The sequence below is a fragment of the Oncorhynchus mykiss genome, chromosome 24 (assembly GCF_057628025.1).
Source record: "Oncorhynchus mykiss isolate SJ-2025 chromosome 24, ASM5762802v1, whole genome shotgun sequence".
Taxonomy (NCBI): Eukaryota; Metazoa; Chordata; class Actinopteri; order Salmoniformes; family Salmonidae; genus Oncorhynchus; species Oncorhynchus mykiss.
The window spans coordinates 4,367,761-4,392,396 of NC_143045.1; the positions used below are offsets into that span (position 1 = coordinate 4,367,761).

A 24,636-nucleotide genomic window follows, 5' to 3' on the forward strand; every position below is an offset into this window, starting at 1 on the left:
CTTCATGATTGTGTCCCACTTGTTGTTGATTCTTCACAAAAAAATACAGTTTTATATCTTTATGTTTGAAGCCTGAAATGTGGCAAAAGGTCGCAAAGTTCAAGGGGGCCAAATACTTTCGCAAGGCACTGTAAAAATGTGAGAAAATCAAAATTGATTAAAGAGATACTGATAGTTTAAATTAATCTGTGATGGCTACATACATTTTTCGGAATTTGATTTTGAATGATATACAAATCGACTTTTGAAGAATATAGCGTATGCCTCATGAACTTAGTTTAAACTGTCCTACCCCATCAGAACGCAAAAATATAAGCTGTTTTTTAAGCCATAGTTTGTATAGCCTCAAAACATGGTGAAAAGTATCATTTTGAGCACCTGGAGAGGATGGAATGGAGAGGGGAGGAATAGTCACAGAGATCAGAGATTAAGTTTATGGTGTCAGAGAAATGCCTTGTTTTCACCCAGATGTAATTGTTGCCCGGCACCAGTTCAGGGCAGCTGCAGTGGTCGGGTAATGTGAGGTAGTGAGGGGCAGGCAGGGCGTTGACATGGCTACGCAAGGCCTGCATGAACATGGCGTTCACCATCACGATGGACCGCTCATTCTTCTTCACAGACACACTCTCCACTGTCCCTAGCAGAACTGGACACACACACTTTAGATCAGTGTTGTGAAGCTACTGTACATCAATGAGTCAAAGTGCTTCCCACTGTATTTTCATGATTCCTTTCATCCTGTGCTTCAAACTGGAGGCCTTACCTCTGGTGTCACACAGGACTTCCGTCTTCAGGCCCCCCAGTGGTAGAATCCTAGGTCCTGAGGATAGTAAACAACAGTCTAATCAAATGGCCTAAGACAGAGACAGAATCCAGGCAAGTACCAATCAAAACACACCAACTGTATCTTTTATGAACTACATATAGAATCTTCATATCACTCGTCTGGACTGTAGGTTGGTCTTTCGGTGACCATTCAGAGATCATTTGATATTTTATTAGGATCAACTCAAGGACAGAACTACATCAATTAAAAAAAAGGCTCACGTAGCCTACATATCAATACATACACACAAACTATCTAGGTCAAATAGGGTAGAGGCGTTGTGCCATGAGGTATTGCTTTACCTGCTTTTTAAAACCAGGTTTGATGTTCATTTGAGCAATATGAGATGGGAGTTCCATGCAATAATGGCTCTATATAGTACTGTACACTTTTTAAGATTTGTTCTGGATTTGGGGACTGTGAAAAGACACTTGATGCCTTGTCTGGTGGGGTAAGTGTATGTGCCAGAGCTGTGTGTAAATTGACTATGCAAACAATTTGGGATTTTCAACACATTCATGTTTCTCATAAAAAGAAGAAGTGATGGAGTCAGTCTCTCCTCAACTCTTAACCAAGAGAGACTGGCATGCATGGTATTTCTATGAGCCCTCTGATTACATTGAAGAGCAAGACATGCCGCTCTGTTCTGGGCCAGCTGCAGCTTAACTAGGCCTTTCCTTGGAGCACTCGACCACACGACTGGACAATAATCATGATAAGACAAAACTAAAGCCTGCAGGAGTGGTGTAAAAAAAAAGCAGAGCATCTCTTTCTTACCGACAGACCTCTCCTTATCTTTATAACCATTGAACCTATATGTTTTGACCATGACAGTTTACATTCTAAGGTAACACCAAGTAATTGACTCTCCTCAGCTTGTTTAACAGATTCAGCTGAGGTCTAGAACTTATGGAATTATTTGTACCAAATACAATGCTCTTAGTTTAGATAAAGAGATGCAACTCAAACAGTGACATAAATCATGGATCGATGAAAAATGGATTGCGGATTGCATGCTGTTCCAACTGAGATTGTAGCCTGTTCCCACTGATCTGGAATCATGTTCATGCTGGTGGTGTGTGGTTCAGACCATGGGTGCAGGACCATTGCGCAGCAAGACCACAGGGAGGTGTTGGGAAGCGGTGCCCACAGCAGGTGAACCCTGGCTGGGTAGGGTAGAGCAGGTCTAGCCCTGGGGCAGAGCAGCAGTTCTGGGTGGAGCCGGCCTCCACCAGGACAGTCCTACATCCTCTGAGAGCCTTTCTTGAATCTGCAGGTTGTACAGAGTCCCTGCACAGCACTTAATCTGGCCACTGTTGGGGTTGTAGACCTTCCCTTCAGATAATATTTTTAGACCTCCCAGTACCAAAAGAGCCCATGTCAGCTCTCAGAATGTGATGCCTTTTGTGGTGTCATGTTGGGCAAACTCAGGGCCATGTACTGATGATTATTTATAATTGATTGGATTTTACTAATTATATTTCGATGAATAGCACTCAAGGAAATGGAATCTGGAGAGTTTTAGTCCATTCACTACTTGAGCATTGAAGAGAGATGACCAAAACCAGCAGATACTGCCATCCTCAAGAGGGGAGGCCTTCCATTTAGGCAATTAAGAGAAACCAATCAGCAACATTTATTTTTAGATTGACTTTTTTGGTTAGGACAGTGTATTCAAACTTTTACTTCTACTTTAGATCAGTCTTGAAGCCGCTGTACATCATTCAGTGAATCCCAAACCAGCCCCACGCCCCTACCAACCCGCTCGGAGGGCCTTTCATTGTCACGTGTTGCTGACGAAACTTAGAGGGTGACGTCAAGAGTGGTGAGGGGATCAATAAACCCTTCAGCTTCAGGACACACTCCTGAATTGAATGATGCAGATTTATCATATAAAACAACCTTGAAATTCAAATGAACAAATTTCCCCATTGTTATACAATATAGAGTTGAAGTCAAAAGTTTACATTCACTTAGGTTAGAGTCACTAAAACTCGTTTTTCAACCACTCCACAAATGTATTGTTAAGAAAATATAGTTTTGTGAAGTCGGTTAAGACATCTACTTTGTGCATGACACAAGTCATTTTCCCCAAATTCTTTACAGACAGATTATTTCACTTATAATTCTCTGTATCACAATTCCATTGAGTCAGAAGTTTACATACACTAAGTTGACTTAACCTTTAAACAGCTTGGAAAGTTCCAGAAAATGATGTCATGGCTTTAGAAGCTTCTGATAGGCTAATTGATATGATATCAGTCATATGGAGGTGTACCTGTGGATGTATTTCAAGACCTACCTTCAAACTCAGTGTCTCTTTGCTTTACATCATAGGAAAGTAAAAAGAAATCAGCCAAGACCTCAGAAAAAAATTGGAGACCTCCCCAAGTCTGGTTCATCCTTGGGAGCAATTTCCAGATGCCTGAAGGTACCACGTTCATCTGTACAAACAATAGTACGCAAGTATAAACACCATGGGACCACGCAGCTGTCAAACCGCTCAGGAAGGAGACGCGTTCTGTCTCCTAGAGATGAACGTACTTTGGTGTGAAAAGTGCAAATCAATCCCAGAACAGCAGCAAAGGACCTTATGAAGATGCTGGAGGAAACCGGTACAAAAGTATCTATATCCACAGCAAAACAAGTCCTATATCAACATAACCTGAAAGGGCGCTCAGCAAGGAAGAAGCCACTGCTCCGAAACCGCCATAAAAAAGCCAGACTACGGTTTACAACTGCATATGGGGACAAAGCTCGTACTTTTTGGATAAATGTCCTCTGGTCTGATAAAACAAAAAATATAACTGTTTGGTCATAATGACCATCGTTATGTTTGTTGGAAAAAGGGGAAGCCGAAGAACACCATCCCAACAGTGAAGCACAGGGGTGGCAGCATCATGTTGTACTTCACAAAATAGATGGCATCAAGAGGAAGAAAAATATGTGTATATTTTGAAGCAACATCTCAAGACATCAGTCAGGAAGTTAAAGCTTGGTCGCAAATTGGTCTTCCAAATGGACAATGACCCCAAGCATACTTCAAAAGTTGTGGCAAAATGGCTTAAGGACAACAAAGTCAAGGTATTGGAGTGGCCATCACAAAGCCCTGACCTCAAACCTATAGACAATTTGTGGGCAGAACTGAAAATGCGGAGTATGTGAGTAAGGAGGCCTACAAACCTGATTCAGTTACACCTGCTCTGTCAGGAGGAATGGGCCAAAATTCACCCAACTTATTGTGGGAAGCTTGTGGAAGGCTACCTGAAATGTTTGACCCAAGTTAAACAATTTAAAAGCAATGCTACCAGGTACTAATTGAGTGTATGTAAACTTCTGACCCACTGGGAATGTGACCAAAGAAATAAAAGCTGAAATAAATCACTCTCTACTATTATTCTGACATTTCACATTCTTAGAAATAAAGTGGTGATCCTAACTGATCCTAAGAGGGAATTTTTACTAGGATTAAATGTCAGGAATTGTGAAAACTGAGTTTAAATATATTTGGCTAAGGTGTATGTAAACTTCTGACTTCAAATATGTCAACCTCAGTCACGGTTAAACATTTATTTTGGGATGTATTTATTTTGCTACATGTGTCATGCCTAGAAATCAGACACAAGCGAAATACACGTGGCTCATAATTCTCATTCTTTTTGTGACGTGGTGAAGTTGGACCCAGGTGTAGAGAAGAGACCAGATGAGGGATCAGTGGATAAACATAATACTTTACTGAGAAACGATATCCGCAGAGTCACAGTACACTTGAAATGCAACAAACACTAACATGCTGACACCTAACATCCTGCAAAATAAATGTACAAAATGTTATCCAGTCATTGCACCCACACTGGGATGCGAGCGTCTGCGTGGCATGGCGCTAAAATAGAAATAGGTTCTATTTGTGATGCTCAACGCGCTGAAAGTCCGGCCTTCCCATCTCCTCATTGGTTTTTAAGAGCATATACCCACGTGGGCGATTGAAAGATGAACTGACGTCCACACTCCAGTCGGTTGTAGCACTGTAAAGTTAGTTTCCAACCTCCATATAAAGTCCAAATAAGTAAAAAAGAAGCCTGGGGAAGGAGGAGAGATGACGAGAAATGAATTTGGTTTACCGTTTTATCTGTGGATTAATTGCAATGCAGGAAATGTAAAACTTGTTGTGTATTTGAGTTTTAAAAAGGCTTCTGAAGTTTGTAGTTTCCACTTTGAAATTTCAGACTGGATTTTCCCTTAAGAACAATTCAACAATAATTGCAAAAAATGTCTATTCCTTATAATCCAAATAATAATTACAATTTCCTGTTGCTGCATAATTATTTTCCTGCTGTAGTAAACTGGCTCACATTGAGATCCTACATCTGTACCAACCTTTACAGTTTCCATCCTACAGAACAACTTACTTGTGTCCTTTGCAGCAGATTTAATCCTGAGGGTCATATGTCTCCTCTCCACAGCATTTTGCCTGTATCGTCAAGATGAACCTGTTTTTGCTTTGTCATTATTGGGTATAAATGGGTCATTCTCAAGAAACCATTAAAATACAATGGCAATAATCGATTTTAAATATAAAACAGGTAATTTAGTAATATTACAAAATATCATAATAAAGAACATAGTGTTCTCTACCTTGCACAAATAGTAATTTCAACATAGGAATTCATCATTTTTGTATTTTATTGCATTTTCTGCTGAAATTCTCATTACCGCAACGCGTAGCTGAATGTATGTTATGTTGTAATTTAAACAGAGTAAAATGAAAATATTCTGAAAAAAATGTATTCTACTAGATGTATTTAAATGACATAAAAATTATTAACTGAATATTCATGTATAATAATAATGAAAAAATAGTGGACAAATTAAATGTCCATGACTGATGTTCTCATCCTCCGCAACATTTTTGAAGGACTGTTCACACACGCAGAGAATATTAACCTGTTGAATATTAACCTGTTATGGCTGCAATCCCGATATCGGGATCGATATGACAACTACCAGTGAAAATAGAGGGCGCCAAATTCAAACCACAGAAATCTCATAATTACAATTCCTAAAGTGTCCGATTTCAAATAGGCTTTTCAGCGAAAGCACTACAAACGATTATGTTAGGTCTCCACCAAACCACAATAAGCACAGCCATTTTCCAGCAAAATATAGCATTCACAAAAAGCATAAATAAAGATAAAATGAATCACTAACCTTAAATTATCTTCATCAGATGACACTCATAGGACTTCATGTTACACAATACATGCATGTTTTGTTTGATAAAGTTCATATTTATATTTAAAAAATCAGAGTTTACATTGGCTATTTAGATTCACTAGTTCCAAAGACATCAAGTGATTTTGCATAGCCACATCGTTTCAACAGAAATACTCATCATAAATGTAGATGATAATACACATGGATACACATACATGGAATATACACATGGAATTATATATATATAATATATATTCTGACAACCGCTGTGTCAGATTTCAAAATAAGTTTACGGAAAAAGCAACCCATGCAATAATCTGAAACGGCACTCAGAACAGTAGCCAAATTAGCCTCCATGTTGGAGTCAACAGAAACCAGAAAATACATGATAAATGTTTCCTTACCTTTGATGAACTTCATCAGAATGCAGTCCTAGAAATCCCAGGTCCACAATAAATGCTTGATGTGTTCGAAAATTTGGTTAGCGCTTTTGTTAAACAATTCCAAAGTCACAAAGCGCGTCCACTATAACGTGACGAAATGTCCAAGAGTTCCGTAACAGTCAGTAGAAACATGTCAAATGATGTACTGAATCAATCTTTAGAATGTTGTTTACAAATATCTTGAATAACGTTCCAACTGGAGAATTAGAATTACTTCAGATGAGCGGTGGAACGCAAGTCCTTCCCCTGTGAAAGCACCTGGTGAAAGCATGGTCCACTATGGTGACTATTTCCTGTGTCAATCGACCCCCCTTCACATAGAGTCATCAGACAAAGTTCTATTGACTGCTGACATCTAGTGGAAGGCGTAGGAAGTGAAAACTCATCCATATCTCGCTGAAATTTCAATGAGACCTTGGTTGAAAATCTGCCACCTCCAGAAAAAAACAGGAAGTGGAATTTCTCAGGTTTTTGCCTGCTATATGAATTCTGTTATACTCACAGACATAATTCAAACAGTTTTAGAAACTTCAGAGTGTTTCCTATCCAATACTAATAATAATATGCAAATATTAGCAACTATGACTGAGGAGCAGGCCGTTTGATATGGGCACCTTTCATCCAAGCTACTCAATACTGCCCCTGTAGCCATAAAAAGTTAAATAATGTTTGTATCTGAATGAAGCAATACATCTGCCAGTGCCTTCAAGATGGCAACCAGTTAAAAGTTAAACATTCTCTTGTCAGACTGCGTACACGACAGCATTGATTATCATTACCGATACAGGTAGTTTTCCATATTTAGAAAAATGTTACGTTTAACATTTTCTATGAAAATATACTTCATTAATGTCTAATTATGTACATTGAGTAAAAATGTGCTTAGTCATCATGTCTTCTCTATTGTTAGCAAAACATGCTAAGGTTCCTCATCCTCCGCAACACCATTCTCACTTACCGCTGCAATTTAAGGCCAGTTGTGGTAGAGAAAACTTCTGTTGCGGTAATGAGAATTTAATAATACAGACTATATTTTTTAAATATGTATAAAGAACTATTCATTTTAAATATTATTTACTATTTTGCTTTATGTCCTGTTTAATTGCAGACAGCCAGCAATTGACATAAAGAAAGCTTCAGCGAAGGCTGACAAAATTCAGAGAAAAGGTTTACACCAACCCAGAACTGCTGGAAGAGTACAGAAGGAAGGAGAAAGAGAGGTCAGGGGTTGGAGAGGTTACAGCAAGAGTAATTAGCATATATATATAGCCTATGATGCCTGTGCCTTCAAACAGTGTCCATAGGAAGTCAATACCCTGCAGTGAAAAGACTGAAAAGTCTTGAAATGATGGCCAATTGTCAGCACGGAAGGCAGAGGTCCAGAAGAAAACTACAAAGAGAGGTCAGAGACCATTACCCAATAACAGCCAGAGAAGACTAATGCGCAAACTTGTTAGCCACTTACTTCACTGTAAGTCTCCACTGTAATAAATGGGAAATCCTGAGAAATGTCTGAAAAAGGGCCAGATAATCCCTAAGAGAGCCTTAAAACCTCTTACAGCTACCCCCCTACTTTTTTCAATTTCCGCCTGAAGGCATACCCAAATCTAACTGCCTGTAGCTCAGGCCCAGAACCAAGGAAATGCATATTCTTGGTTTCATTTTAAAGAAAACACTCTGAAGTTTGTGCAATTGTGAATTGAATGTAGGAGAATAAAACACAATAGATCTGGTTTAGATAATACAATCAAAAAACCATGTGTTTTTTCATTTTTATTGTTGTATCATCATCTTTAAAATGAACAAGACAAAACAAACATTTAGATAGGATGATGGGGACAATTTCAGTGAAAAACATAAGAGGGCAAGAGTACTTGTGCAAAGTTTCAGAATGATAACTTCCAAAATGAGTGTGCTACATGACATTTATCACGAAGTCATCCAGGTCTCCCACACAAGTAGCCCAAATGTACCCAAGTGGCCAATTGGTGGGAATAACTATATACAAAATACCAAAATGGTGTTCTAACACACCCCCCAAAAAAACATGAAAAAAAATGAAATAAACATTTACAAAATAACACTTTCAATATTTGGAAGACCCTCAGTCCTCTACACAATATTGTGCTGCTGATGCCAGGTGCCATAGCAGTCTCTTTCTGCTGTAAAGCAGAGGGTATACAAGCATGGGGTGCAGGTCATGGGGGACTTCATTTTGCAAAGAACACAGCGACGCCTCCATGCTGTGCCCTTTTGGCCCTGAGGCACATCCATGCCTGCAGAAATACATTTGGGCAGATGAACACCACTTGTGGCAGGAGCAGAAGGGACAGAGGTAGAGGGGCCAGAACGTGGTGCAGTGGTGCTGTAGCCAGCAAGCTCCTTGATGAGCAGCTCTCTGAAGGCTAGCTGTGAGATGGGGGCTTTCCACAGCTCTTAGCCAGTTCCTTGTGTAGGATAAATGCATTCACCACAGCAATGTCGATGTACCATTTAATCGTCTTATGAAGAACATTGTAATAGCCTATCAGCGCATCTGACAGGTCCACACATCCCATGCTCTTGTTGTAGTCCTTTATTGCAGTTGGAATGGGGACATTTTTTGCAGTCCATGCCACAGTAGCACTGAGACAACAGGTGTCCGGCTGGATGAACCAGCTTCAGTGGGGGATGGACACCTTGGCACTGGGGGCTCCCATTCGGAGTCAGTGTCACTGTGAAAGAAAATGTTCAGTTAGAATAGTTTCACATATGAGCCCTGTATCAACAGGTATAATAAACAGATAAATATATATAGAGGACAGGGTACATAAGGTTGAATATATCATTATAGACCTGCTAGATCTACTGTCTCTATTATATTATGACAGACCAGTCTTTATTATTTTACAACAGACCAGCTGTATCTACTGTCTCCATTTCACTTTGGCCATTGTTGTGGGCCTGCCCTCCCCTCAACAGCCTCAAATAGGCTATTTAATGTGGGGGTGGGGTGGGGTGGAGCGGCAGACACACGCATCTTGGCCATGCTCCCTCTAATCCACAATATGTACATATACACACAAACATAGGCTATGGGTCATACACATACATACACACATAGGCTATGGGTCATACACATACAGTGGGGCAAAAAAGTATTTAGTCAGCCACCAATTGTGCAAGTTCTCCCACTTAAAAAGATGAGAGGCCTGTAATTTTCATCATAAGTACACTTCAACTATGACAGACAAAATGGAAAAAAAATCCAGAAAATCACATTGTAGGATTTTTTATGAATTTATTTGCAAATTATGGTGGAAAATAAGTATTTGGTCAATAACAAAAGTTTATCTCAATACTTTGTTATATACCCTTTGTTGGCAATGACAGAGGTCTAACGTTTTCTGTAAGTCTTCACAAGGTTTTCACACACTGTTGCTGGTATTTTGGCCCATTCCTCCATGCAGATCTCCTCTAGAGCAGTGATGTTTTGGGGCTGTTGCTGGGCAACACGGACTTTCAACTCCCTCCAAAGATTTTCTATGGGTTGAAATCTGGAGACTGGCTAGGCCACTCCAGGACCATGAAATGCTTCTTACGAAGCCACTCCTTCGTTGCCCATGTGGTGTGTTTGGGATCATTGTCATGCTGAAAGACCCAGCCACGTTTCATCTTCAATGCCCTTGCTGATGGAAGGAGGTTTTCACTCAAAATCTCACGATACATGGCCCCATTCAATCTTTCCTTTACACGGATCAGTCGTCCTGGTCCCTTTGCAGAAAAACAGCCCCAAAGCATGATGTTTCCACCCCCATGCTTCACAGTAGGTATGGTATTCTTTGGATGCCACTCAGCATTCTTTGTCCTCCAAACACGACGAGTTGAGTTTTTAACAAAAAGTTATATTTTGGTTTCATCTGACCATATGACATTCTCCCAATCTTCTGGATCATCCAAATGCTCTCTAGCTAACTTCAGACGGGCCTGGACATGTACTGGCTTAAGCACTGGGACACGTCTGGCACTGCAGGATTTGAGTCCCTAGCGGCGTAGTGTGTAGGTATATGGTAGGCTTTGTTACTTTTGTCCCAGCTCTCTGCAGGTAATTCACTAGGTCCCTCTTTGTGGTTCTGGGATTTTTGCTCACCGTTCTTGTGATCATTTTGACCCCACGGGGTGAGATCTTGCATGGAGCCCCAGATCGAGCGAGATCATCAGTGGTCTTGTATGTCTTCCATTTCCTAATAATTACTGTCACAGTTGATTTCTTCAAACCAAGCTGCTTACCTATTGCAGATTCAGTCTTCCCAACCTGGTGCAGGTCTACAATTTTGTTTCTGGTGTCCTTTGACAGCTCTTTGGTCTTGGCCATAGTGGAGTTTGGAGTGTGACTGTTTGAGGTTGCGGACAGGTGTCTTTTATACTGATAACAAGTTCAAACAGGTGCCATTAATACAGGTAACGAGTGGAGGACAGAGGAGCCTCTTAAAGAAGAAGTTACAGGTCTGTGAGGGCCAGAATTCTTGCTGGTTTGTAGGTGACCAAATACTTATTTTCCACCATAATTTGCAAATAAATTCATAAAAAATCCTACAATGTGATTTTCTTAATTTTTTTCCCTCATTTTGTCTGTCACAGTTGAAGTGTAGGCAGGCCTCTCTCATCTTTTTAAGTGGGAGAACTTGCACAATTGGTGGCTGATTAAATACTTTTTTGCCCCACTGTACACCTTAGCCAAGTACATTTACAATTACTGACATTTAATCCTAGTAGAAATTCCCTGTCTTAGGTCAGTTAGGATCATCACTTTATTTTAAGAATGTGAAATGTCAGAATAATAGTAGAGAGAATGATTTATTTCAGCTTTTATTTCTTTCATCACATTCCCAGTGGGTCAGAAGTTTACATACACTCAATTAGTATTTGGTAGCATTGCCTTTAAATTGTTTAACTTGGGTCAAACGTTTTGGGTAGCCTTCCACAAGCTTCCCACAATAAGTTGGGTGAATGTTGGCCCATTCCTCCTGACAGAGCTGGTGTAACTGAGTCAGGTTTGTAGGCCTCCTTGCTCGCACACACTTTTTTCAGTTCTTCCCACAAATTTTCTATAGGATTGAGGTCAGGGCTTTGTGATGGCCACTCCAATACCTTGACTTTGTTGTCCTTAAGCCATTTTGCAACACCTTTGAAAGTATGCTTGGGGTCATTGTCCATTTGGAAGACCCATTTGCGACCAAGCTTTAACTACCTGACTGATGTCTTGAGATGTTGCTTCAATATATCCACATATTTTTCTTCCTCGTGATGCCATCTATTTTGTGAATTGCACCAGCCCCTCCTGCAGCAAAGCATCCCCACAACATGATGCTGCCTCCACCGTGCTTCACGGTTGGGAATATCCTTCCACGACACGCAGGGCTAATACTCTCGACCACTGCTACTCTAACCTCCGTGATGCATACAAAGCCCTCCCCCGCCCTCCCTTCGGCAAATCAGACCATGACGGATCACAGTGGGTACAACATCTCCAATGCACTGTTTACAGACAGATTATTTAACTTATAATTCAATTTATCACAATTCCAGTGGGTTAGAAGCTTGCATACACTAAGTTGACTGTGCCTTTAAACAACTTGGAAAATCCCAGAAAATTATGTCATGGCTTTAGAAGCTTCTGAAAGATTAATTAACATAATTTGAGTCAATTGGGGGTGTCCCTCAAATCAAATCAAAGTTGATTTGTCACGTGCGCCGAATACAACAGATTACAGTGAAATGCTTACTTACAGGCTCTAACCAATAGTGCAAAAAAAGGCCAAAAAATATCATCAAGGACAACAGCCACCCGAGCCACTGCCTCTTCACACCATTATCATCCAGAAGGCGAGGTCAGTACAGGTACATCCACGCTGGGACCGAGAGATTGAATAACAGCTTCAAGGCCATCAGACTGCTAAACAGCAATTACTAACTCAGAGAGGCTGCTGCCTACACTGAGACCCAATCACTGGACACTTTTAAAATGAATAAATGGATCACTAGTCACTTTAAACAATGCCACATTAAATAATGCCACTTTAATAATGTTTACATATCTTACATTACTCACAACACATGTATATACTGTATTTTATACCATCTATTGCACCTTGCCTATGCCGCTCGGCCATCGCTCATATGTACATATTCTCATTCTCTCCTTTAGATTTGTGTGTATTAGGTAGTTGTTGGGGAATTGTTGGATTACTTGTTAGATATTTCTGCACTGTCGGAACTAGAAGCACAAGAACTTCGCTACACTCGCATTAACATCTGCTAACCGTGTGCATGTGACCAATACAATTTGATTTGATTTGATGATTTGCCAGTAACAATGACTCATTAAAGTGATGCTTGCTTTATTTTGGACTATATGCGGTACTATGTCAGTTTTGGCTGCACAGTTAGATATGAAAGCCCCACCCCGTAGCAAGTTAGAGTAGAGCAGATTCTCTTCTGTGTGATATTGTATCGGACAGTGGGCAACGAGAGCTCGCTTCGGATCTCTTTTCTATCGCTTGGAACTTTCTAGCATGTGGCCTTTCTTTTTTGATTGTGTGTGAATTTTGTGTATGTGCATGCTATGGTTTGTTAATACATGAAGGTGTCTGTATGTGTGTCTGTTATTTGTGTGTGTGTGTGTGTGTGTGTGTGTGTTGATACCCTGCTGACTGTTGTGTGTCTCTCTCCCAGTGCTGAGGGAAAACTCCCTATGCTGTAGAGTACCGATGGGTGCTGTGCTGTAACCAGACCTTGCACCGTGGGGTGGAGGCTGGGCACCAGTGGTCCTCAGGTGACCATTTGTATCTGCCATCCCGTGACATGGTGTGTGAGTCACGTGTTCATCTCGATGATCCAAGCAAATCCTGTTGTGGAGAGGAGACATGCGACCCTCAGGATGAAATCTGTTGCAACGGACTCAAGTGAGTTGCTCTGTAGGGTGGAAACTGTTTAGGTTTGTGCAGATGTAGGATTTTAATAGAAAAGAATCCTGCAGCAACAGGAAATGTTAATTATTATGTAAATGATAATGAATGGACATTTTTGTAATGGTTGGTACATTTTTCGTATGGGAAAATCCAGTCTGAAATGAAGCCGGTGTTTGGAGGATATATTGGCACGGGTGTCGTTTGGCCTAAGACGAAGTCGAGCAAACAGTGGCAAACCGTGCCAATATATCCAACAGTGGCTTCAAGAGCATTATCACTTTAATACAATGGTTTACCGACATATTCAAATAATGATTGACATATTTTCATTAAAAACATTATTTGGATTACATGTATTCATACAATTTCGTCCTTCCACAAGATATATTCCCGACACAAATCTAGGGTTGCTAGAGACACGACCCATTTTATAAATTGCCTGGCTGTGCTGATGGGACAGTGGATTGCGCAGTCAGATGGAACTGAGTAGATAGGCATTATAACGTCATAGATTTAGCTGGTGGCAACTTGTGCAATAGACACCGACTGGATGGCGGTATAAAAACACAGTTCATAGTGCCTAAAGGCAAACGATTAGATCACTTTTTCTACAGCAGACTGTATCCAGCCTCCCTTTCTTAAGTGTTGATGAGTGTGTTTGTGTGTGCGTTTTTGCACTGTGACAAACCTTGGAAACAATTTTCTCTGTCTCAGAGACATTGGAAAAAAAGACATCCCGACAATTCCAATCCCCATATATGAGAGAATTGTGTGGGTGGCAGCTGCACCATGTCTCCAGAGAGACAAAGATTACTGTAAGTCAGCCCTTGAAAAACATATTTGAAAAAGGCGTATTTCCTATTCCCTTTTTCCCTTTCTCAATAGAGGCATTCAGACAGTTAGAAAGTCAGCCATGGGAGGGATGGGCGGAGGGGGGGGGGGGGGGGGGGGGTGTTGTCTGCTTTCCTGCAAAGCTAGACATGTGGTCTCATCATTAACAAATCATGTTAAAGTCTCGAACCCTGACATTTAAACTGTGGGTCACGATCCCTAGTGCTTCCCCCAGGAAAGCATGGCTGTCTGAATTCATACCCAAACCTCAGCACCTTGGCAATGAAACAAGCGGATAGTCTGTGAGAACAGTGCAGTGGTGACGCACTTGAATCTGCTTCAGTTTTGAATTGGACCCTTAGCCGTTTTGACTGAGCCAGCATGTTTTGGAGTTTGCACAATTTCATACAAAACAATGAAAGGCGTTTCTAACTATGAGCCACGTGCACTTTGTTTGTCTCTGAGTTATGACACTTAACAAAAAAATACATCCCAAATTAAATGTTTAACTGCTACTGAGGTTTATTTATTGTAAAATTACAGGGGGGAAATTTGTTCATTTGAATTTTATGCTTGTTTTATTATTTGAATGTGGAACATGAATTGAGTGTGTCCTGAAGGTGAAGGGTTTATTGATCCCCTCGCCACTCTTGACGTCAGCCTCTGAGTTTCGTCAGCAACACGTGATAATGGAAGGCCATCCGAGCGGGTTGGTAAGGGCGTGCGGCTGGTTTGGGATTCACTGAATGATGTACAGCGGCTTCAAGACTGATCTAAAGTAGAAGTAAAGTAAAAGTTTGAATACACTGTCCTAACCAAAAAAGTCAATCTAAAAATAGATTTTGCTGATTGGTTTCTCTTAATTGCCTAAATGGAAGGCCTCCCCTCTTGAGGATGGCAGTGTCTGCTGGTTTTGGTCATCTCTCTTCAATGCTCAATCTGTTTATTCAAGTAATCAATGGGCTAATTCTCATAATTCTTATAGCTAGAACTATTTCCTTGAGCGCTATTCATCGAAATATAACGGGTAAAATCCAATTAATTATAAATAATCATCATTGCCCAACATGACAGCACAATAGGCACCAAATTCTGAGAGATGATATGGGCTCTTTTGGTATTGGGACATCCAAAAAACGTATCTGGAGGGATAGCCTACAACCCAAACAGTGGCAAGAATATGTGCTGTGAAGGGACTCTGTACAACCTGCAGGTACAGGATAGGCTCTCAGAGGAGGCCCAGTGCTCTGGGAGTGTCCTGACGGAGGTCAGCTCCACCCAGACCTGCTGCTCTGCCCCAGGGCAAGACCTGCTCTAACCTACCCAGCCAGCGTTCATCTGCCTTGGACACCGCTACCCCAACTCCTCCCTGTGGTCTTGCTGTGCGGAGGTCCTGCACCCAAGGTCTGAACGAAACACCACCAGCAAAAACATGATTCCAGGTCAGTGGGAACAGGATACATTCTGAACTTGATTCCCATTTTTCATCGATGATGACTATGTCACAGTTTGAGTTACGTCTGTTAATCTAAACTAAGATCATTGTATCTGGTACAAATCATGCTCTAAGTTCTAGACCTCAGCTGAATCTGGTAATGAATTGTGTGACTGTTGAACAAGTTAAGGAGACTAAATTACTTGGTGTTACGTTAGATTGTAAACTGTCATGGTCAAAACATATTGATTCGATATTGTAAAGATGGGGAGAGGTATATCCACAATAAAGAGATGCTCTGCTTTTTTGACACCACACTCCAAAAAGCAAATTCTGCAGGCTCTAGTTTGGTCTTATCTTGATTACTGTTCAGTCGTGTGGTCCAGTGCTGCAAGGAAAGACATAGGCTGCAGCTGGCCCAGAACAGAGCGGCACGTCTTGCTCTACTTTGTAATCAGGGGGCTAATATAAATACTATGCATGCCAGTCTCCCTATCGCTAAAAGTTGAGGAGAGACTGACTGCACCACTTATTTTTATAAGAAAGATTATTATTGTATTATTATTGTATTATTATTATAGTCAACTTACACACAGACATTTTTTTCTTTAACTAGGCAAGTCAGTTAAGAACAAATTCTGATTTTCAATGACGGCCTAGGAATAGTGGGTTAACTGCCTTGTTCAGGGAAAGAATGACAGATTTTTACCTTGTCAACTCAGGGATTTGATCTTTCAACCTTTCGGTTACTAGTCCAATGCTCAAACCACGAGGCTACCTGCCACCAGGGTTCTTTTCACAGTCCCCAAATCCAGAACAAATTCAAGAATGTGTACAGTATTATATAGAGCCGTTATTGCATGAAACTCCCTTCCATCTCATTTTCCTCAAATGAAGAGCAAACCTGTTTTTAAAAAACAGATAAAGCAACTCCTCACGGCACCACACCTCTCCCCTTTTTGACCTAGATAGTTTGTGTGTATGTATTGATAAGTAGGCTACGTGAGCCTTTTTTAAATTAATGTATTTCTGTCCTTGAGTTGTTCTTAGCTATTAGTGTTGTGTATTATGCCATGTTTTGTGTGCACCCCATTTGTAATGAACACGATGGGAGACAGAGAGCTGGTTTCAAGCGCAGGGCGCAGCAGGTGTTTATTGTAAAGGACCACAGGAGGAGGCAGGTAGCTGGGTCCAGGGGCAGGCAGAAGGTCATACACAGGGGTCCAAAAAGGCAACAGTACAGGCAGGGAAAAGGCTAGTAACGTCATCCAGGAAATCTGATAAGCTAAAGTACCGGCAGGGAATAGACAAAAATACATAAATTGTGAGTCAAGTAAAAACCTATCATACACAGGCGGAATACATTCCAGGAAAAACCAGCGCTCCAAATAGAAATGTGCCACAAAACAAACAATACCTCACAAGGGTGGGGTGCAAAGAACTGATCTAAATAGTGTGTGATAATGACATACAGGTGTGTGAACAGGTGATCAGAATTCAGGTGATTGGGATCTGGAGAGTGAGCTGCGTTCAGGGGATCTATGTGTTTGAAAGTGTGAGTTGGAAGCAGACATCACAACAGCTAATGGGGATCATAATAAAATACCAAATCATCTCTGAATGATCCCCGAAAGACCAACTTACAGGCCAGACGAGTGATATGAAGATTCTATATGTATTTCTTAAAAGATAAAGGGATGTCTTTTGATGGGTCCCTGCCTGGATTCTGTTTCTGTCTTAGCCCATTTGATTAGACTGTTGTTTAGTTTCAGAGGTCAGGCCTCCAGTTTGAAGCACAGGATGAAAGGAAACATGACTTTATACTTTGGCAAGAACAGTGGGAAGCACTTCAATCTATTTTTAAAGGAAGCTCTTTGACTCATTGATGTACATTGGTTTCACAACACTGATCTGAAGTGTGTGTGTCCAGTTCTGCTAGTGACAATGGAGAGTGTGTCTGTGGAGTAGAATGAGCAGTCCATCGTGATGGTGAATGTCCATGCAGGCCTCGCGTGGCCATGTCAACACCCTGCCTTCCCCTCACTACCTCACATTACCTGACCACTGCAGCTCTCCTGAACTGGTGCCAGGCAACACTTACATCTGGGTGAAAACAAGACATTTCTCAGAAACAATAAACTTAATCTCTGATCTCAGCGATCATTCCTCCCCTCTCCATTCCATCCTCTCCAGGTGCTCAAAATTATACCATGTTTTGAGGCTATACAGTGTTTGCTTACATGTGCATTGTTTACAAACAATAGCGTTAAAAAAAGCTTGTTTTGGTTTCTGATGGGGTAGGACAGTTTAACTAAGTTTATGAGGCATACGTCATATTCTTCAAGAGTCAATTGGTGTATCATTCATTTAAAAGTCAATAAATTGATGTAAGTGTCACAGATTGCCCCTTTAAACTATCAGTTGATTTTGTTTGCTTACAAAAAAATATTCATGCTCTCTCATGAGTCATATCTCAGGATAAGCCATATTGTATGTGTTTTCTGCCATATTATCACAAAAGTACATTTTTTGTGAATGCATTTTTTTGTCAAGAGTTATTCCCTCCCACAATTCCATACTGAAGCTATTTTGTCACGTGACACTAACATCTTAGGTGTAGGCCTGTCTGTGAAGTGATTGCATCACATTGCCAAATGACAGGAAATTAAGCCTATTTCAAGTATTTGTGCGTAGGTGTATGACTTCACTGCACAATAAATATGGTTTAAATTGAGTTGAGGAGTGGTTGCCTTTTTGGAATCCAACATATATACCATATTATCTGAAACCTCATAGCATGAGAGACAGTGCGGAAAGCTGTCAGGACAAATACTAAGCTGAGAATAAAAATTGATTCTTCCATAGCACTAGTTCCTGCCTTTTGCTAAATAGTATAAAGTCGATTATTCAGTTGATGTTCCTATCGGTCCTAAACTATGGCTACATCATCTATATGAACGCAGCTGCCACTTTATTAAAACCATTAGATGCACTGTGCTTTATTACGGGTGCGAATTTTAGCACTCATCACTGCATTCTCTACCAGAAAGTTGGTTGGCCCTCTTTGATGTCAAATAGGTTGATACATTGCTATTCTATCATTTATAAAGCCATTTTACAAAAAGTCCCACTGTACCGAACATCTTTACGAAACTTTAGACATACGAGTTACCACACCTGGTTTCAGGGATGGCTAACTCTGGAACTTCCTTTGGTCTCTACTGAGTTAGGTAAATCAGCTTTAGGTTTTCAAAATGTTCTGAAATGTTTTGTTTTGTTGCCTCTAGGGCAATTCAAAAAGCTGATTTAGGACCTTATTTTTTTCTGCTTATATTTACATTTTTGTATTTTCTGTTATATATGTAATTCAGGGCTCATCTGTAAAATAGATTTTAGTCTCAGTATGACTCCCTGATAAAATAAAGGTTAAATAAAATAAAAAACACGGGGAAGCAGAAGGTCATTCATTACATGCTCACCTACTCCTATAGGATGCCTCTGAGGCTTGATCCAGAAATGAATCAATGCAAAAACAGTCCAGGGCACTGGGCCTTTTGTCTTCAACAATTAGCAGAGTAAGTTAAAACCTCTACGGGATCGGTGTCCCTCCATCGGGATGGTTGAGCTAACGTGCGCTAATGTGATTAGCATGACGTTGTAAGTAAGAAGAACATTTCCCAGGACATAGACATGTCTTATATGGGCAGAAAGCTTAAATTCTTGTTTATCTAACTGCACTGTCCAATTTACAGCAACTAATACAGTGAAGAAATAGCATGCTATTGTGTGAGGAGAGTGCACAACAAGTCATTTTTTGGTACCCTTCCCCAGATATGTGCCTCGACACAATCCTGTCTTGGAGGTCACTGACAATTCCTTGGCTTGGTTTTTGCTCTGACATGCACTGTCACCTGTGGGACCTTATATAGACAGGTGTGCGACTTTCCAAACCATGTCCAATCAATTGAATTTACAACAGGTGGACTCCAATCAAGTTGTAGAAACATCTCAAGGATGATCTCAGGATGCACCTGAGCTCAATTTGAGTCTCATAGTGAAGGGTCTGAATACTTATCTAAAGGTATTCTTTCTAAAAAATAAATTAGCAAAACATTCCAAAACCCTGTTTTCTCTTGGTCATTATGAGGTATTGTGTTTAGATTGATGAGGAAAAAAATGTATTTCATCAATTTTAGAATAAGTTCGTAATGTAACAAAATGTTGAAAAGCGAATGGGTCTGAATACTTTCCGAATGCACTGTAAATGCAGCAGTTGGATATTGGATGAAAATACTCCAAACTTTTAACTTGTTTAATCCATCAGATATTGACTTAATTACAGCATGGTGCTGGCATGGACAAATAATGAATGTTCAGGCATTTTGGTGTGAATTAAGTTATTCAATTTGTTGTAAAAATTGCTATTTTTTTTCTTCATATAATGCACTCAATTATACATATCTTGGGATATCATTATTATTTTCTTTGCTAACCAAACACACAAAGCATGTATCGACGGGATACAGTCTGTATCAAAGTGTCTTACATTGTTTATAAGCGTAACTTCTTGTTAATCCAACCACGTTGTCAGATTTCAAAAAGGCTTTACGGCAAAAGCATACCATGCGATTATCTGAGGACAGTGCCCCACACCAAAATACTTTTCCAAATCAGCACAGGCATCACAAAATCACAAATAGCGATAAAATAAATCACTTACCTTTGAAGATCTTCCTCTATTTGCAATCACAAGGGTCCCAGCTACACAACAAATGGTTGTTTTGTTTGATAAAGTCCCTCTTTATATCCCAAAAATCTCTGTTTAGTTGGGTCGCTTGATTCAGTAATCCACTCGTTCAACATGCATACAAACAAATCCAAAAAGTTACCAGTAAATTTTATCCAAACAAGTCAACAAGTTTCTAATTAATCCCCAGGTACTCTAATATCTAAATAAACGATAAAATGTAAGACCGAGAATACTATGTTCAATAGGGAAGATAAATAACGAAGAGTTCGCACCTCATTCACCGGCGCAACAAGACTACTTTTTTAATGAGAGACACCTTGGAAAAACTACAACTACTCATTTGTTTTTCAAAAAACAAACCTGAAAACATTTCTAAAGACTGTTGACATCTAGTGGAAGCCATAGGAACTTCAATCTGAGAGGAATTATTTTGAATATCCCATAGGCTTGCAATGAAATGGCCCGTGGCCTCAAAAAAAATTAATCTGGATGGATTCTCCTTGAGTTTTTTCCTGCCATATCAGTTATTTTATACCCACAGACATTATGTTAACAGTTTTCTATCCAATGCTACCAATTATATGCATATCCTAGCATCAGGGCCTGAGTAACAGGCAGTTTACTTTGGGAACGTCAGTCATCCGGAATTCAGGATACTGCCCCCTGGCTTAAAAAGATAAAGAGATAGCTGATCTCTGCACAAGGCTAAACCATAGACTGTAAAAATTACAACTGTTGAACAACTGTTTAAATCAAGGTGTAATCATTTCAGTACAATTTAAATATAGGCTGACTATTTTACTTGGCTGGGTGGGAGGCCAGCCTGATGCATGATAACTGAACTACTGTGTGAAAGAAAATTGGACATAAACAAATAATCAAAGCTGTCCAGAGTGGCGGTATGGAATTACAGGGTAAACAATTGTATACACTGCAAACATGTTCTAGTCTTATAATTATAGTCTTCCTAAAAAAAATTGTAAACATTTCCTACAAATATTCTGAAAATGATGGAAGGGACTGATTTGACGGTTTCTCAAGGACCTCAAGGATCTCCTCTTCCGTAAGGTTATCCCTGGGGTGCTTTTATTTGTCCTGTAATGGAAATGTGTTTTTTTTTTGCACATCCCACAGGCAGTGGGGCCAGGGTCGGCTTTGTGTAGGCTTCCTGGCTCTGATTTGTAGATGATTGAAGAAAGCAATAGGATATACCCCCGGTTAGCGGATCCTACGCCGGTTATCCCCCGGCGCCCAAAAAATAGCTCGGAACTGTTGGAATTATGAGGTGGTTCACAAAGAGTGCACGAGAAGTATTATAACGGTCAAAGAAAAAGTAATGGGAATGGAAACAACATGTGGGAGAAACAATTTCAGTGACTTGGCAAGAAATGAGAAGAAAGTGGGCAATACAATAAGTCTAATATATTTTCTTTCAGGCTCTTGACATGGGATATGGTTGGACTCCTTCGCAAGTAATCACACTGTTCTCATGTGGACCACACAGCCTCTTGCTGTATGATTTAAGAAGCTCTGACCTTTATGTTTGATGACGAAATACAATCACACAATCCTGACATTCTTGGACTTCTGACTCCAACAATTACTTCTACAGGGCTGATTGGAATAGTGTTATTTCTGAGGTTAAGTTTAAGAATCTTATCAAAATGACCAGACATAATAAAATAGATCATGTCTGAAATGTGATTTCTCTCACAGATGTAATTATCTCTCGCCGTCTCTCTTTCTCTCTTTCCAATTCCCTCTCGGGCAGATTTTGGGATGACGGCCCCATCCACAACAGAGTGCAAAGTCCTCCTGGTAATCTACGGCCTGCTGGAATGCTCTGCCACCATCCTCTTCTTCAACCTCTTCCTGGAGAGGATCATCACCATGTTGTGCTTCCTCATGCGATGGTGCCACAGGAAGAGAACACACAATATCAGGCTAGGGGGCAACAACAACCAAGGAGGGTGGGAAAGAAGGGTGGAGGCCCTCTGGGTATTTGGTCACTCTCAAACTGCCTCCTCATGCTCCTGGGGGTATGCTGTACCTACTCCCTCTTCAATGCCCTCTCTGTCATCATCAAACGGGATGAACAGGATCCTGAGTCAGCTGATCCATCTGCATAGCTGCCTGTGTCACGGCAGACCTCTACAATGTGTGTCTGGCTGTAGAACTCTCTCACCACTCTGACCTTTTTCAACTGCTCCTGTATCTCTGTGCTGCTACCTTCACCTCTGGACTTCTCCCACCCTTTGACTACCACCTGTGGACATCTTTCTTGCTGCAACCTCTGAACACCTTTAGTGTTTGTGCTTCAATGCAATACCTTAAGGGAACATTTTGACATTTGCCATATGGTTAGTGAGAAAGTCCATATTGCAAATGTATGGTCCCTTACTAGACGTCCGAAAACGTTTGTAAAATTCGCGGACAGCGTCGGGCCGTGCGGCAGGGAAGTCATCAAACGAACTGTCTCGGACATTCGGTTTCCGTTTTATAAAATAATCAAATTTTGTTCATTTTTCCGCTGTCCCGATAAATCCCACAAGAGGGCGAATGGAATCATATTGCAAATGTACAAAACATCACGAATCACGACGTGGCCTTATCTCCAAAATGGAAAAGACTTCGAAGACGAAACTTGGTGAGCATACCCTACCCATTTGGCATAATGGGCAGTTGGCCCCGAACAAGATGGCGTTGAGTTATGGCCATTTTTCTGGGATTAAATGTCCAAAATGAAAATAGAGCAATAATTTTTCCACTTCACGTCAAAGTCAAGGAGCCTCCGGTGTCAATAAAAAAAGAACCAACCATTTATCTATCGTCATTTAAGAGAAATCGTACAATGTCAAATTGGTGATGTTAAAAATCTTTTTTTTTAAAAACAGTTACAGATCCAGGTGCAGCGTGTTCATACAAATCTTTTTAAAGTGTGCTTCGGAGCTTTGCGAGATTTCTGTGATTTTCCGTGATTTTCTGAAATAACACACACTCCCTAAATAAGTCAGTTCTTAACATAAAGACTTAAAACTCAAAATTCTATAATTGCCTACCCCAAGGAGGATATGTGTTCACTCTCAGCTTCCTGTATAAACCGGAAGTGCCTTAAAATGGTGTCATAGGTGCTGTTTCAAAGGGTTAAAAAGGTCAGATATTTTCAAAACGTCATATGTGTGATTAGGCAACCCCCATGAACTGTAAGTCAGTCATTTCTCCCAACAGATGTCAAAGAAAAGCTCTCACACACACACACACACACACACACACACACACACACACACAGAGCAAGGATGGAGTGACAAAGTGCGGTGCTTAAAGACACACAGAGCCTGCAATGGCATTTCCATTTTCTCTAGGCCGTGCCGAGTTCAACGAGATGCCCCGCTTGACCGTAGCGCGCTCTGAGTGCAGCGACCGTGAAAAAAGTAGGCCCAAAATGAAGCCTGGCCCTAAATGTCATTTGCTTTTGGGTGACAGTGATTGAACCGTTAGGGTGAGAAGCACAATTCGACCTCAGGTACGATCCTGTGGTCCTCCCGATCTGTGCAAGCCTAACCTTGACCGTGCGGCATTAACCCTTAACGGTAAAACAGGGTTTTTTGATCTCACAGATAACATTGACATCTCTCCCCATAGGAATACATTGCCTGCTCCTCTAAAGTCAACCTGAAGCCTATGTGGGTTATGAATGCCGTATGAACCTGTCTTCAATGACAGTCCATCAAGACACTATGAGTTCTACCTGTGTCGATTCTAAGCTTCCTGAAGCAACTGGAAGTGGTTAAAATCACCCTAAACGTTTTCCATACCCAACCAGCAGTTTGTGATAAATAGTGCATTCAACCATGTGTAAATCGGTCAGTTCTTAACGTAAACACTTAAAACTCAGGATTCTGTAAAGTCATACCCCAATGAGGATATGTGTTTACTTATAGCTTCCTGTGCCAACCGGACGTGCAATAATTGGTGTCACAGGGGCTGTTTCGAAGGGTAAAAAAGTTAGATCTTTCCAAAACTTCATATGTATGATAGGCAACCCCTATGAACTGTAAATCAGTCATTTTTCCCATAAAATTTAAAAGAAAAACTAAATCACACACACGCACAGCGTGGAAGGAGGGACGTATTGGGGTGCGTAGAGACAGACAGTGCCTGCAATAGTTAGCTTTGTTCGAGCTAAA

General features: G+C 40.6%; 1 pseudogene; it reads right to left on the reverse strand.

Moving 5' to 3' along the window:
- Positions 1–365: 365 nt before the first annotated feature.
- LOC149972338 (uncharacterized) overlaps positions 366–24,636 on the reverse strand; it is a 44,382-nt pseudogene continuing 20,111 nt past the window's right edge.